Below are 12,122 nucleotides of genomic sequence, written 5' to 3' on the forward strand. Positions count from 1 at the left end.
CGAGTTTATCCAATAGTCTGTCGAAAGTTGTGCTTGTACGTTTACTGAAGTCGGTAATAAAGTCATGACCCGAAGCTAGACACTACATTGCCAGAATAGAAGCATTGTGAAACTCGTAGGAAACTAGGAAAAACCGCAAAACACGAGAATTGTTTCCTCCTTGTTCATCTTCATTAGAATTCTTCGAATCTCCCGTTGTTCGAGTAGTGACGAATAGACTGCGGGTCTTTATGCGAAATAAAAATTTTCTGCATTCGTTGCATTTTCGGAGGACTGTGAGGGAGGTTCTAATCATCGCGGTTCTGGAAAAATTCGTGGGACAGAGGGTTGAACCGATGCTCCCCGAGCAGAGCGACAGCGTCCCGAACGATTCCCACGAACGGAGAACGGATAGGGTGGACGCACGAAGGAAACGAGAGAACTCCCGAGTCGCCGATGAAATATCTCGCTCGGGAAGGAGGTTAAGGAATGCCACGGGACGAGGAGCCACGGGGATATTTGCGCCATATAAGGTCCTGTTTAGCAGCGACTCGCCACGAATCCCATACGAACTCTGGCGTGGTGTTCGTCCGCACAGCTTCGCCGAGTTGTTCTTTCGAGAAATCTCAATCTCTCCAAAGACACTTGTCATTTAGTTGAACCTGGAAGGGTCTTGACAATTGCAAGTGTACAGAGCTTGCTGGAATGAAGTCACAATTCCAGGGTTACCAAAAAACATCCAAAAGGAACTGTGCTGGTTCCTGATCCGCCCTGAAGACTGTCCTGGGAGATTTTGCAATCGGAACCGCGCATAGTTGTCGCGTGACGCTGCCGAAGGAGCAACGCGACAGCGACAAAACGGGAAGAACCGCGGAGAGCTGAACGATCGCGGCATAAAGAGGAGAGACGGATGGGTCATCGGCTGGAATGCGCCGCTTTCCTGAAAACCCACGCCGCCACGCGAATGGATTCTTCTTCTCGCGCCCGCGGCGGATTTCTCGCATAATTTCTCGGCCGTGGAACGCCGGGAATTCGGAAAATCGCTGCACAGGCGCCGTTATCGTAAATAGAATCGTAAGCGAGCCACGGAACAGTCCATCGTCCTCTCGCGGGCCGGGAGCGCTCTCGGTTGCCCCGGAGGGCAAAAGTTGTCGGAAACGAGACACAATATTCGATTTAAAACAGTGAAAACATCGGAAGGATTATAACACGTTTATTTTGCGTAAAGATGCAATCTCCAGTTACGGGGAAACGAGATTTCCATTTATATCGATCTCGATTACGATGTGTACATCGCTCTAATGGCATATTAATTGTAGCTAAGAGGAACGCGATGGAATAACATCGTTCGTTTCTTAGGTCGAATGGTTTTTCCCGAGCAGTGTTTTCTTGATCGTTTTTCAGTGGATAATGGAGGAATGTCCTAATTATTTCTTGCGTGTTGACGTCACGTTGGATCATGTTAACGTTGCCACAAGTTTTTCATTTATCGCATCGAGTACAAGAGAATTGGATACTTCTCTTGTCGACACCGTACCACTTCGTGCCACTTCTGGTCGAAAGCTGATTGTCGAGGGTGGTGTAGATTGCTGCAGAGGGCAACAGTACGTAGTAGGAGGGGCTCTCGATCTTACGAGGTCAGTATTGACGAGGACAGAAGGCTATGCTGATTATGAGGGAGCAGCGGTGGTCTGTGCCCGATTTAGGGATTCCAAAGATCGGTATATAGTTTCTTCGCGAGCGCTATCACGTTGGACTCTGTACCGAAACGGCTCGTTGCTAAACGTCGAGTGAAAAAAAAAAGAAAAGCAACGAGGAAACCTACATAAATCTGGACGGTATCGCTCGGCTAATACTCTTATTCACGAAACCTAGAGCGAACGCACCCGGTGCCAGAGCGTTGTCGCGGATAAGGAACAATTTACGACGGTGGGAGGCCCGGGAGGGAATGAATGAAGACGACGTGGCGATACGACGCCGTGTATGCTTCAATAACATTGAAATTAATGTCACGCATTCGATGATAGGCCGGGACGCCGTTCTCTCGCCGATAAAACGAGCCCCGGGGCCCCGCGCGCTCGACTCTCGCAATTTCCTTCGCGTAAACTCGTCTATTCTACTGCGCGCGATACGCCTTGCACCGCGCAGCGCTCTCCCGAGAGAGAGAGAGAGAGAGGGAGCCTGCGCAACACGCCGCTGATTCTCTCTGTGCTCCGTGCGTTTGCGAGTTCCTTCTCGCCTAAAGTTTGCGAGTGCATCCGCACGGGAGAGGAGCGTGTGCATCGAGAACGATAGAGCACGCAGACGCGAACAAAACTCGTTCTGTCCGTGTGTGCGAGAAACGGCGCACCAGTACACCTGCACTCGGAATAGAGCATGTACAGTAAGCGCAGCAGACCGTCTCGTCTCGTCGTGGCTCAGACCTTAATGACGTCATTATCTCTAATTAGAATTCCCATAGTGGCAGCGGTCGCCTCTACCGGCACCCCGTTACACCTAGGCAGGTACGCTTTCCCCTCTACCTTAACCCTCTGTTTCTCGCTATTTCGCCCGCCGAATTCGAGCCGGAAACCAAACTCGACCAACCGGCAGATAGAGCATCGTAGAGATGTGCAAGATTGTTCATATTGCACAGTGGCCGAACTGGGTGTCCTAGATTGACACAGATCTTTTTACGCGAACTTGAAATATATTCCTCACTGCAATTATTCGGAGTGTCAAACTTTGACGGCTCGGCATCACATGGCAGGACACGTGGGCTTTGTCCGAACCCCTTTGAAGAACGCCCATAATCTACGCTATTATTCCCGTTTTAAATGCTCGTTACGATCAGTAGGCACAAAGGTTGTTCTTTAACAGCATTTAAAGCCCTCTCAATGTTGTTTACTTTCACCGATGAAAATGTATTCGTCAGCTAGCAAGCCGATTTCGACGACAGCGCTCACAATCAGTTTCCTGATTACTTCCGAGTCACTGGAATTCCCCCACCGGATGCTCTTTTAACGATGATCGTTCGCTCGCTCATAAAAATAGACTCGCCTAGTACATTTTCAGTGCACAAGCCATGATTCACAACGAATACCCGGAATGGTTTCAACGTGGCGCTCTGCACTGGTGTCGGCGTCGACTCCTCGAGAGAAACTGTGCACACTCGATGGTGGGTGCGCGACGTTTAAGGGCTGGTCGGAAGGGCTATGCAGAACAACTGCATCGGTCGTTCCGACGCATATTTCCGCGAGCGCGTTGAATGACAGTCGCATAATAGGGCGTTGCGGTGACACAACGCTGCTCGGTTCTGTCTCTCTTTGGCGACAATGCGAGAGACGGACGGGCTAGCGAAAGACAGAAAAACCGAAAGATAAAAAGCTAGAGAGAAAGAAAGAGAGGGACGAACTAGCTGCACAACCAAAGTCATGCGCGACCGCCTTGCATTTGTGTGTATGCATGATTCCGACAGATACTGCCACTACCACTGCCACCACTACCATCATTGCGCTCCCACCCCCGCTGCATCGTTTCTCTTTCCTCTCTTTCCCACTGCGGCCGCATCGCTCCTTCTTTCTTCGACCTGCAGCCGTGACGTCAGGCCAGATACCTGTTGCATGCGACGTGTTACAGAGCGAGACGCGTCACGTCGGTGCGTTCGCCGAGCGATAGAACCGATGAAGAAACGAACCAACGAGCGACGATCGAACGGGAATCGCGATCAGTCGAAAGCGCAGCCAACGAGGAATTCATCATTTGTACATCATTAGATATTTTATCCACTTACGATTAAAAACGAATAACCGAAGCACGATACATACCGCAGTTTCAATTTCAGTTTCCGCGGGCCGACTCAGAGAATCTCTATATCGCAGCCTGGCAGTCTACAGATGACATTTGAGTCACGTGTGTGTAAATTACAGAGAGGAATTCGGTCGGGTTACCGGGCAGACGGTGTCTGCTGGCCCTCTTTCGAGCCTGTTTCCCGCCGCCCCCGCAACGGGCAACGTTTCCCCGCGACGCGACGCGGCGTGCTCCGAAAAGGAACGAGTAATTGGAAACGATTTTCCGCCGACAGAAACGACGACGGCAAGTGCAGCCGCTGTCTTCCGACAAAGATCGGTATCAACGAAAATAGACGAAGCTAGGAGAGCTCTGGCTCGTTTGGAAACGCGCCAATGTTGCGACGCGGCGCCACGGAAAAATTTCTACGCCGCGGCGGAATCGTCGCGGACCGAATGGTCATTGACAAGGGAACTACCCCTGGGTGTCTTTTCACCGAATAAAAGAAGTAACAGGCGATAAAATGTTGCTCGATGTTGCTTCAGGAATTGCACTCGTGGATTGTTAATTTAAAGTCCCAGGATCGATTCCCATTTAATGGTCGTCTTCTGGACAGTTATGCTGTGATAACATACGTGATGCAGTATGACTCATTTATATTTTGCATTGAATGCGTAGCAATAAAATATCTAAGGGAAACATTACTAAATCGATCCCAGGACTGTTACTGCATCGATTCACACGAGAAAGTATGTATCTTTAACCCTCATTCCTCGTCTCGTGTCAATTCGACACAGTTTTCTCGAAATAAGTTATACTGTTCCGTCATTTGTAGGTAAATTTGGCCCGAAAATTCGCGACTTTTATTTTTCTAATGCGAAACACATAACCGAGAAACCTAAGATGTAAATGTTAACTCATCAATTTGAATAAAAACATTTTTTAATCACTGTGTCAATTTGACATCGAGGGACAGATTCAGTTCGTGGAACGAGGGACGGACGAGGGTTAATTGTTCACACATATCTTTGAAACTACCAACAACCCACGTCTAATATTTTACAGTTATCTTTACGGATTCGCGTGCTGACGTCGTGCAGAAGCTCGTTAAAATCGAAGCAGAGGTTCTCTCTCGCATCGAAGTTCTCGATCCTCAATTTTCTCGCGCGCGCGAGGTTCTCTGCACGTCTGATCATAAGCGGACCTATCTACTGCGCAACTCTGAAGGTCTCCGTGCGAGTCGAAAAAAAGAATTCGACACCTTGTGAACCCGCGACTATTGCCCTATCGGATGGAAAAAAACCTACTGGCGAGAGAGAACGGTTTTCGATCGTGTACGCTCGCGCGTTCAGTCGGCTCTATTCCATACGGTCTCGCAATTTGGAAGAGGAATTATCGCTTCTGGAATTGATAAAAGGCAAATAGACATACGGGCGACGATAAACGGAAACAGCGGTTTCGATGACTTCCTCGGGCCAGCGATGCTCGACGGTTTATCGCGCTGGCTGGCTCTCGTTCGTTCGACGATATTCGAACGCGTCGTTTCAAAATTCACTTCCATCACGGACCGAGCGAACATCCGCAGACTATTTCGGGAAAGTACAAAGGACATAGAGAATCCCACGGATGCCGGGGAATCCGCATTCTCCGCCGTGCTATTCGAGGCGAGCCGATCCCGCGCGATCAGAGGCCGCGGATCGAGATTGAGAACCACGGAAGAGAAGAACTCTAGATCGCCGGTCGCCGCCGGCTACATAAATAGAACACGGTCGGACCTTAACGCGCACTTTTGCGCCTTTATGTAACTTGTCCGAATTTATGGTCGTTATCTATTTAATAATACGCGGACATACTTGCGCCATTTGCCGAGATCAAACGGGTAAGCTTGCTCGCTCGCTCACGCGCGCGGAACCGAGGCGCGTGCACGGCCGCGCACGTGCACTATACCGTGCGAATGCAACTGTGCTCGCATCACTCCGCGGTTTCCATTTTCCGCGATCCAACAATCGCGTTCATTCAGGCATCGACGAAAATTCTAAGTAGATCCCAGGATGAAGATATTATAGTTCGTTCACCGACGTGCGAAATAAAGTCGATCAACCTGTGAAACGAGTACTTTCATTCTAAATCGTTCCACTGGCTTTTCCTCGCGAACAGCAGCGTGTCCGAGATTAACGCTTTAATCATCGATGATGCGCTCACGTATGCGTCACTCAAACTTCATTAACGCTAATCGATGCCACGATCGTCGCGCGCGGATGCAATCGCATCTTTCTACTTGAACGAAATTCGCGAGAAAATGTTTTTCACATCGAATATACCAAGTAATCAAACTGACTGATACATACATCGCTCCACAAAAATGGGACTTCGATTCTGTGCTCTTGATTTCCGTCCTCGCGACATTTCCTGCTCGAACAAAGAGACGTCCTGAGTCATTTCCCACGGAAACGCCTTTACAATGTCTTTACGTGGCTTCGATAACAGTCAAGTAAAAAAGATGAGACCAGCGTTAAATAGTTCCCACGATTCGAGAGATCGAACAGATTTTGCGTCGGTCTCGATCGTTTCGGGGTCTCGCGTGTCTCCGTAGGAATCCGGTGGATCCGGAGCGCGATTTCGATCGCGAAAATCGTGCGACGCGGGGTCACGGTTTCGCGCGGCCAATGCGGGGCGAGCGCGGGAAATCCAAAACGCGGCGAGAGTCCGGTGTGCATTCCGGTGTTATCGAGAAGCACACATCGTTTCGTAATATGTTGTTTACGCAGCAACGACTCGGCGAAACGAGCCGCGCTCGTCGCAACGACGGCATACCGAGCGAGCTGAGTTTAGGTTTATCGTGCGACGCATTCTCGCTTACTCGCTGACGGTTACCTTTGCTCCGGCGACAGTAACGTCGCACATTCGCGAGTATGTCGTCGCGTAGCAGTCTGTCTGGTGGAGGTGTTCTAAAACGTTCTGCTTACTGGCACGTACCTTTTTCCTTTGGTGTTCCCAAGCGGTTCCCGAGCAGACTCACGAGATTCGAACGACACTCAATTGAACAGGCGAGGAGTTGATCGATGGACGAGCGAATTTCGAAACGAAACGAATCGAATCGGGTCGATGGCTGAGCGACTACGAGGATCCACTGACTACGACGAGAGGCACACTGTAAGGGGACACACTGTCGACTCTCGCGGAAGGAGCCCGTCGTATCGCGGAATCGAATGACGTAAGGGCTCGCGAGCTGTCAAACTTACAACCGTAGATGACCGACTGGCAGACGGAGGAGGACTGAGTAGGGCAGCCGATCGCTCGTGGATTCCCTGTTCTATCTCTCTCTTTCTCCCCCTTCCCAGTCCTCTCCGACCTCCCACCCCCCGTTCCGTCGTCCCGTGGCTCCCTTCTTTCTAGTCTGTCTCGCTCCAATACCGGCTCGATCGTTTTTCTTTCTTTCTCTACCCCGCGCGTAACATGTCATCTCCCTCTCCCTCCCCCTTTTTCTTTCTTTCTTTACTCCGTGGCCGAATCCGGCTCTGTCTCTGTTCGACCCGCCCTTCTCCTACCGTCGGCTTCTCTTTTCATCTGTCTACCGCCTTCGCGACATCGTGAAGCGTGCGCGACCGGGCCGAATGGAAGGGGAAGCCACGAGGTCGGAAAACACGGAAATTACGGGCTGAAAAGATGGGGCATTATCGAGCGTAAGTGGATCGAACATGCGACTGGAAACTCACTCTCGAGGATGAAGATGATCCGATGATCGATGGCGGCAACGACGCCAGCGGCTGCAGGATTGACGACCCTCCGACACCCAAGAAAATTTTTCAGGAAAATAAGATTTCGATCCACCGTGCCGCATGTTGTGCTGGTATCGTAGAGTTCCCTGCTCCGGTTCCTCCGGTTCGCAACCGCTCGGTAGCGACTACTTCGACGAGACTAGCACGGCGACTCCGCGACTATAAAACCGTGGCGTAGGATTTTTCATCAAAACTCCTGAACGTGGCGCGCTCTAATGGCAGCGAGACGAGACGGCTCAGCCGTGTCATGAAATGGCTGACTCCCTTGTTCCTTGTCTTAGACTTTGCCTCTATTTGGCTGCTCTAGCCGGCGAGCGTCACGCCTAGCGCGCATGCAGTAAAAATCCATTCGATAGAACGCCCTGCTCGACGCCGAGCAACAGCCGCCTCAGCTGTCTCGTGATCCACGCAACCAAACCGCCTGTTACCGCGAGAAAAATCATTTTCCTCGCGTGATTTTTCCAGAGATATCACTGTTCTAAACTTCTTTTTACGTTTGACATCGTTTGCATCACTAGGTGGTTCCCCTATCAAGTTCGTATCTGAAATCGATCTATTCAAAGTTTCCACGAATCCAAGGCTGAAGATTCGTTAGCCAGCGAATGGGAGGAAGATTCCCAGGGACGATGTACAACGCGTACGCTTGAAAACGCGGCTTTAGGCCAGCGGTCGTCGCGAAACAACGTTACGGCGTGCTGGGTCAACGAAATGCGGCTGCGATTTGCGTAAAGTCAATGTCGAGGTGAATTTAGTTTTATACGCAGCCCATAAAGATCTCATGCATTATGAACGAGGCGTTTTCGAAGCGATGCCGTGTGTGTTTTCCTAGCGAGCAAACGCGCGTCACCGTCGAGGATGAAGCGCGCGTTTCGTCGTCGAACGAAAGAAAAAAAGAAGAAGCGTCTCGCATTTTTCCGGAGCTGCGTCAAAGAATCGTTGGAGAATTACGCAACGAGGATTCCGGTGACGAATCGATCGGAATCGGTACGTGCGCGAGATAAAAAGCGAGTGCGCCTATATATATCGGTCCAGTAACGCACGAGCCCAGAGAATAGCAATACCGCATGCTTAATCGCCGGTCCGCGCGCTGCGCTGGTAATTGCTCGATCACGGGCCAGCTTCCACCGGAAGTGGGAGCCTCCGGATCTTCCGGTCGATTCTTTGTTGTCGTCAACTCCCTGCGGAATCGTCAGACTCCTCGCAGAACCGCGAGAAACGATTCGAGGAACAAATTCTTCAAGTCATCAAAGGTCTTTTCGAGAGTGCTGTTTTCCATCGATGACGTATTTCCTTTCGTATTCATTGACGTCATTCGCTGTCCAGGAATAAAAAGGAACGGAGACAGATACGAGATCGAAGCGCGGGTTCGATCGGAGCCGAAATTATACCGAATCGATGGATTTCGAGAGCGAGGGCTGGGAGAAGTCGACAGGGTAACGCCGACTCCTCGAAATATCGCAGACGTATAAAATTGTCGTGACGACGCTGGCGCATGCAAATAGAAAATAGAAACGAGTTTAGAAATAGATTCGCCAGTCGTCGGCCTAGAATTCGATCGGACGCGGCCCATCGCGACACTGTTTCGAGCCACTTGGAACGCTTCTCGTCTCGACGAACCCCCGCGCCGCACCCCCTCGCACGATCAAATATTTCTCCGACAGGAGAACATCCCGGAGTGACGTCGTTGCTGAAATATATTTTTGGCTATCCATTGTTCGTATAGAAGGGGTGAGCTGCCCTCGAAGTTTAAGGTGCCATTTTGTCGTATTACTCTGTCGAACGAGGGAGAAAAAATTCGCACGCGCAGAAGAACGCCCCGGTTCGTACGTTCGATGATTTTCGCGACGCCAGCGAGCTCGTTACGGGAATTCGAAGGTATCTAATTAAACGATGAATAATACATTAGACATCGACGCGATTAAAAGCACCCTGTAGATGGCCTGCAGACGTAGTTACTTCCTTGAATGCGGCATCCTGCCGGGCAACTATTGGCTAGGTAATTGACCAGTCGCGGTTGGCGCTCTCCACTGCTGCAACGGACAATACTAACTCGCCCGCGACTTCCTTCCTACGTGGAACGAGCGAGTAAACGCGAGTACTACTGGCATCGTGTACAAACTGCCTGCGACGGGTAGTGGTTTCATTCATAAAGTCACGCGTTTAGCGGAGGAAACGTTCTTCGGCCGCGTTAACGAGGGAAACGCTTCGCGCGCCGTGGAGACCTTAAAACTTGCCCCCGGAACGGCTGCCTTGTTTCCGCCGGTGGATTACTTCGGATACTCTTCGACATCCTCCTTCGCGGCGTTTCCCGTCGTTCGAGACACGCTCGATTCGGTGGCTGACTTCGGGGAAGAATATTACAACGGTACCCAACCGAATGGAAGAAAGAATCGCGAGAATCCTGCGTGTTCCAAATAGGAAAGAACAGTACGATTGGACGGTAAATTATCAAACCGTAAAGATATAACGTGATCCATCGAAAGCTCCAAACGAGATTTAAAGAGAATGATTAAAGGGAGAAGTGCGAAATCGACGGGAGGGGTGACCCGATAGAATTCCGGCAAGCGAACGTAATACGTGCAGTCTTGGATCTCGGTTTTCAAAGTGCGGTGACCCTTCAGGCTTGGGCGGAACTCCTTCGCTTCCGGTGCTGTTCCGTCGCTGCTATTTCTATATATAAACCCACACGCTTTTGTTGGCGTACACCTACAGCTGAAACGCGCCTATATGCCACTGCCAAATGTCCCCGGCCCCTGTGTGGAGGGGGACTTTGTCGTTGCACGGAACGATTATTCATTAACCCACTTAACGCGAACGTTCGCCGTACAGCTCCACCGTAGTCTCCGATCGGTTGCGATCGAGCGGAACCTCTTTCCCAATTTCGAAACTGTGGAAATCCGTCTCGAACAGACCCGTGGGAGATCATCTGCGAGACACGGATTTCCAAAATCCGTTTCCGGACGTCCGTGTACGAGAAGGAGCACTGACAATTGCTATTTCCTCTTCGATAACGAAATCAAGTGGCTGATCGTCGCGATTCTCAACGGGACTAACTCTTCGCATTCGGCTCTCTTCGCATTCGGCTCTCTTCGGATCAGCAATTTTAAATTTATCATTTGTCGTATTTTAGTACGAAATCGAACTTTACGTGGATCGAACTGGAAGCACCAGAATTGACTGCGGTATTTTCGCGTTCTCTCGACAGTGACAGCCGAGTGCGAAGAGTTAGAAGGTAACGAAGATAATGATACTCACCCAGAGGCTTCCGGCGAAGGATGTGCTGCTGGATATCCTTGGTTTCCCATCCTAAGAACGTCTTCCTCGAAAAAACTTTCTAGCGAGCGTGGTGGCGGATCGTTCGGCGATATTCGACGGGAAACTGTGCACCTGTCACCACGCTCTATCCGTATATTTGGCAAAGGTTCGTTGCAAGAGATAACGCCGTAGAAATTGACGTGTTCCTATGACTTCCGGCACACTATAGCTGGAGGTCGACGATTACGTTTCGTCGAAAGTTCGTTGGCACGTGGGAATGGTGGGAGGACATAGCCGGAGTGGAAAGGTCGACCGCGACGAAGTAAATCGTGGCACAGAAAAATCCTTTTCTACCGAGAGAGAAGCAGGATTTTGCAAATTTAAAGCCATCGTGCGGTCGTGCGGTCGCTCTAACATCGGTTCTAACGATCTTTCGAGACGTTTGTAGTCAGCGCCGTTTCCGACACGTGGCCGAAGGAGCAAATGAAAACGGAACAGGGAAACAATGCGGAACGTCAGTGGGAAACGCACGACCGGAAGGGGACTCGGTCTAAACGGGATCCTAACAGGCACACGATGCTGCGACTGTTACGTAACAGCGCGCAAACGATGCACCGCACGTTTCGAAACCAGCTAAGAAACGACACGCGAGAACATGCGACGTTTTACGAACCGAGAGGAAACGGTGAAAATCCAGACACGAGTTTCGAATGGGGGAAAGAAGCGCAACGTTATCTAGGTACAGGAAGAAAGACTGATACGGCGGAGCGACGAACGGTTCCGATTCCGGATCGGTGTGCGCAAACCACAGAAACCGGAAGCGAATTTCCCTCTCTCTCTCTTTCTCCCTCTCGTGTTGGAAACACTATCGTGGACGAGCTATTGTATCGTGGTTCCCCGTGGTCTGGATCGCGCGTCGCGACGAAACTCGATGTCGTTCGGCGTCGTCTCGTCGTGTCGAGTCGGTTTTCGTTGTATCGTGTCGTGTCGTGTCGTGTCGCGTCGCACGTGCGCCACCGCATCAGAGACGCGCAGGGCAAAGTGCATCGTAAGACTGCTGACGGGTGCACCTCCGGCTTTCCGATGCAACGCGTCACCCCCTTGTCCCCTCGTCCTCCTCCCGCTGCCCCCCGAACCCCCTTCCTCTTTCACTCAACCGAACGTGCGCACAACGACGACCAACACACCACGTGACCATCCCCTTAACTTTAGCAGACCGATTACCGCACCGCTCGCGACCATATAGTACTTTTCGTCTGTTTCCACGGCTATCTCTCTCTCTCTATCTCTTTCTTTCTGTCTCATCTGCCACCCTTTGCCGTCCTCTCCCGCCTTCTCGAT

At 50.9% G+C, this 12,122-nt stretch overlaps 1 long non-coding RNA gene across 1 annotated transcript in view; it reads right to left on the reverse strand.

The window, feature by feature from the left end:
* LOC143215360 (uncharacterized) overlaps positions 1 to 11,893 on the reverse strand; it is a 36,528-nt gene extending 24,635 nt beyond the window's left edge. Inside the window, exon 1 of the long non-coding RNA XR_013010360.1 lies at positions 7,464 to 11,893. This is a non-coding gene — a long non-coding RNA (uncharacterized LOC143215360). The remainder of the gene's footprint in view (positions 1 to 7,463) is intronic.
* Positions 11,894 to 12,122: the final 229 nt, after the last annotated feature.

The sequence above is a fragment of the Lasioglossum baleicum genome, chromosome 13 (assembly GCF_051020765.1).
Source record: "Lasioglossum baleicum chromosome 13, iyLasBale1, whole genome shotgun sequence".
Lineage (NCBI taxonomy): Eukaryota > Metazoa > Arthropoda > Insecta > Hymenoptera > Halictidae > Lasioglossum > Lasioglossum baleicum.